The following is a 4,997-nucleotide window of genomic DNA, read 5'->3' as shown; positions in this document are numbered from 1 at the left end:
CTGAAAATAATGGAATTACATTAGAAATCAACAACAGTTGATATTTCAGGAAACTTGCAACCTTATGGAAATTTTAAAAAACACTTACTTGTCTAAGTAACCAATAGGTCAAAGAAAAATCAAAAGGGAAATCAGAAAGTAATTTTAAATGAATGAAAATAAAGATATAACATATGAAAACTTATGAAATGTGGGTAAAGTGGTGCTTAGAAAAAGATTTCCAGCTATAAATCCCTGTATTAAGAAAAAAGAAAAATCTCAAATCAATAACCTAACGATCTACTTAACACTCTAGGAAAAGAGCAAGCTAAACCTAAAGCAAGAAAAAAAAGAAGAAAAGAAATTAAATAAAAAATTAATGAAGTAGAGAATTGGAAAACAATAAAATCAATGAAACCAAACCATGGTTCTTTGAAAAGATCAACAAAACTGACAAATGTTTAACTAGTTCGACCAAAGGAAAAAGAGAGAAGACTGAAATGGCTAGAATCAGAAATGAAAGAAAGGATATTGTTACCAATCTTACAAAAATAAAAAGTAATGTAAAGCAATACTGTGAACAACTGTATGCCAACAAACCGGCTGACCTAGGTAAAAAACACAAATTTCTAGAATGACATAAACTACCAAAACTGACTCAAGATGAAATAGACAATTTGATTAGAACTACAAGTGCCAAAATTTTATCAATTAAAAACAAAACCAAACAAACAAAAGAACTACCAACATAGAAAAGACCAAGTCCAGATGACTTCACTCCTGATTTCTACCACATGTTCAAAGAATACCATTTTTTTTGCAAACTTCCACAAAATAGAAGAGGAAGGAACACTTCTCAATTTACTTAATGAGGCCAGTATTATATCAAAATCAGACAAAGAAATCACAAGGAAAGAAAACTACATACTAATACCTCTTATGAATATGGATGCAAAATCCTCAACAAAATCCTAGCAAAATGATTCCAACAACATATATAAAGAATTATATACCATGACCAAGTATAATTTACCCCAGTGATGGAAAGGTTGTTTCATATCCAAAAATCAATTAATGCAATAGCACTCCTATTGATAGAATTAGAAAAAAAAAAAAAAACTGCAAAGATCATCTCAATGCATGCAGCATAATTACTTGAAAACAAATAACAGCAGCAACAAAAAAACCTAACATACATTCATGAAGAAAACATTCAGCAAACTAAGAAAGAAAAAAACTTTCTAAACTTGAAAACTCACAGCTCATATCAGACTTAATGGAAGAAGACTAGCTGTGTTTCCTTCATGACGAAGACAAGGAAGTCCAGTCCCACTGCTTGTATTCAACGTTGTGTTGCAGATTCCAGCCAGAGAAATTAGGAAAAGAGTGGTAGGGGGGTGGGGAGATGGAAGGCATCCAGATTAGAAAAGAAGTAAACCACCTCTATCCACAGATGCTTTCGTACACAATAAATCCTCAAAGAATTCACCAAAAAACTATTAGTACCAATAAATGAATTCAAGTGAGGTTGTGAGATACAGGTCAATATAGAAAAACCATTTGTATTTCTAAACATTTGTATGAACAATCTGAAAATATATTTAATAAAGAAATTTCATTTACAATAGCATCAAAAAGAATACAAATAAGATTCAATGTGGAGTGCCTGGCTAAGTCAGTTAGAAGAGTATGTCACTGTTGATCACAGGGTTGTGAGTTCAAATCTCATGTTGGTTATAGAGATTACTAAAAAAGTAAATACATAAAAACTTTTCAAAAATTGTGTTAAGTGTAACAAAACTATAAAACTTATATTCTGAAAACTACAAAACATTGTTAGAAATTATTTTAAAGATCTCAATAAATAGAAAAAGATCCCATGTTCATGGACCAAAAGACTTATAATGGTAATGCCTCTCCAAAGTGATCCAGAGATTCAATGCAATCCCTGTCAGAATCTCAGAAAACTTTGTAGAAATTGACAAACTAATTATAAAATTCAAGTGGAAATGCAAGGGACCCAAAATAGCAAAAACAATCTTGAAGAAAATTAAAAAAAAAAACAAAAAACAAAAAACGCAGGAGGACACATACTTCCCCATGTCAAAACTTACTACAAAGCAGTGACTGTGATAATCGAAACAATGTTGCATTCGGGTAGACATGCAGATCAATAGTCTACAAAAGGGAATCCAGAAGTTACATCTACAGTCAAGTGTTTTCCCACAAAAGTTTAAAGGTCATTTTATGAATAACCCTTAACAAATGATGCTGAGATCAACACCATACGTAAAAGAATGAAGTTGGGCTCTTACCTCACAACACATACAAAAATTTACTCACAGTGGATCCAAGACCTAAATATAAAAGCTAAAACTACAAAACTCTCGAAAATATAGAAGTAAATCTTTATGAATTTAGATTTGGCAAAGAAACTAAATATGACAACAAAAGATCAGTAACAAAAGGTAACATAGATAATTAGGGTTTCCTAAGCAGATCTGTAGCACTTAGATGAAACCAATGGCAAGTGGAATCATGCAGGGCCTGGAGAGGTCAACAGCAGTACCCAAGGTTTTGGTTCTTCTGCAGCAGTAGAAACCCTAACAGTGTATATGATGGGGGGTGGGATGGGGACAACCAGCAGCTGAGACACCTTTTGAAGTGACTGCAGCTCCTTTGTGGCTCAGCAGTGTGTTCCCCATGGATGGCCATGTCTACACCCTCCCATGTGCCTGTAACAGAACTCCATCCAACTTTACCTGAGCAGGAGGCCCAAATATCAGCCGATTGTAAATACCACCACAGGTTCAAAGATGATGCTGAGAATAATGCCTATTTGGTATTGAATATGCAAGACTTTGATGTGGAGTCCAAATGTGATAGGACAGTTCATGTTTCTGAACCAAAGAAAACAAGAAATAAGGGGATGCTGTACACCTACATTGCTCTCTATCAAGCTGGCAATTTATCTTAGCGTAACGGGAAGTATTTTTAGTGTAATGGGAAAGCACCTTATAAATCCTCTTATTTCTTGCACAATCACAAAACCCAAAGCAATCAATCTGCTCTTTGGGGGACCTGCTACACAGCAAATGGAAGTTGAAAAGAAGTGGACAAATGCCTTGAATGAAACTGTTTTTCACTAGAGACCAAGAATAACACTAAATTTGGTGGCAGATGACATTGTCTTTGATAAGTTCTCTCTTCCTGCTGATGTGCATGGATAGGTTAAGATGATCCAGTTAGAAAAAAAAAAAAAATGTGTGTTACTTCCCTATTCTGTTCATAGTTCAGCTGAGCAATGAAGTGAAGGATTTGATGATCATAAATCATCCTACTATTGGGCTACCTGTCACAGTGTCCTACAAAAAGATCTCACTGGGGAGAATGTCCTTCAGGATTCATGAGCAAGATTCTATGCTCTCCTTGTAGCAGCTTGGGTTTTCAAAGACAGTTGCTGATGAGGTGAAAGGAATTTTTACAGATACCAACTTCGACCTTCTTTTTGACTGAATTTCATCTTCTTTTCAACTGTTTGGCTTCAAAAAAAAAAAAAAATGACATCAGTTTCTGAAGGAAAAACAAGAGCACGACTGCAATACCCACCAAAGCAATGATTTGGCTCTGCTTTTGCAACGCGGTTACATTACTTTTCCTTCTAAAAAAGATGAATTTGCTAGTCCTTATCCCAGCAGGCACTGCACTATAGCAACTGAACTAGAGACAGCAAATGACTGTTCTTTGGAGAGACCCAAGACCTGAATTTCAGTTTGGCGTTTGCAGTGACTCTGAATGGGAAACCAAGGAATGTGATACTCAGGCCATGTGACACTTACCGTACCCTGTGTGTACCTGAGGTGCTATGTATTTGCTCCTGCATTTCAAGAATACAAGTTGGTATTCTCGATTAATTATCAGTTTTGTCAATTGATGGAATATGCTTCTGCCTTTGTCTTACGTTACCTCAGCTTTATGAATTACAAGATAAAGTCAGTTTGACATCTACCTTGGAAGGCATTTACCTACAAAGCTGCAAGCACATTCATTGACCATCTCTTGGCTTTTATTATCACCATGCCAACATTGTATTGGCTGGCATGTTTTAGGGACAATGTGGTATTTCTTGTTCACCTTTACCAAAGATGATTTTAACCTGTGGATAAAACCAGAGTGAGCACCTCTGAGAAGTTTAATGAGGAAAATCCCTCAGACTAAATGTTCTATCGCTTTAAAGGAACCACTCTGTGGTTGGCTGTCAGCTGAACAAAGCTGGGATTTAGTATTTTTGGAAACTTTGTCTTATTTCCTTAGACATTACATCCTCAGCATTCCCAAAAATCTCTCGAACGCGTTTCATAGATCTCCTTATTTACCTTTATGTTACATCTGGAAAGAGCTATTTACACTTCCCCTTCACAACATTTAAACATCCTTCTGGGTCACAGAGGTGTTGCCTAGCTTTGGTCACCCTTTTAGTATGGCAGGTCTCCATGCAGGAATGCCCAGTGTTGGCCACACCCTTGTACAGTGTGTGGAGCACACATGGAGCACCGATGGACAACACCTATCTATCAGACGGGAAGGGTGTTACTGTTGTTTTCAATTGTTCCTTGTGTGAATTTCAAATGCCTATGTAAATTTACCCACTTGGATACCCTGGAATCAGATGGCTTTTTTCTTTTTGCTTCAATTTTGATTGTTTTAAAGTTTATTGTATTAATTTTCCAATTTAAAGTAAATGTACCTGGATGTGAAAATAATACATGAATTGGACTTGATTCAAATTATTTTTAACCTTTTGTTCGGTTTGATGTGTTTCAAAGGATCATGATGAAAGTGAAAAGACCATCCACATAATCGGAGAAAACATATGCTAATAGTATATCCAATAAAAGACTAGTATCTAGAATATATACAAAAGCTTGTATAACTCAGTAATAAAGAAAAAATAATTCAATTAAAAATGAGAAAAGGTTCTGAATAGACATTTCTCCAAAGAAGATAGATATACAAAT

General features: G+C 35.2%; 1 pseudogene; it reads left to right on the top strand.

Moving 5' to 3' along the window:
* The first annotated feature begins 2,682 nt into the window (after nt 1-2,682).
* LOC109276679 (lipid scramblase CLPTM1L-like) lies at nt 2,683-4,197 on the top strand (annotated as a pseudogene).
* Nucleotides 4,198-4,997: the final 800 nt, after the last annotated feature.

Source organism: Panthera pardus, unplaced genomic scaffold (assembly GCF_024362965.1).
Source record: "Panthera pardus isolate Hobbes unplaced genomic scaffold, ASM2436296v1 HiC_scaffold_21, whole genome shotgun sequence".
In the NCBI taxonomy this organism is placed as follows: Eukaryota; Metazoa; Chordata; class Mammalia; order Carnivora; family Felidae; genus Panthera; species Panthera pardus.
The sequence above is the reverse complement of the archived record's forward strand: the minus strand, read 5'-3'. Positions and strand labels throughout refer to the sequence as shown.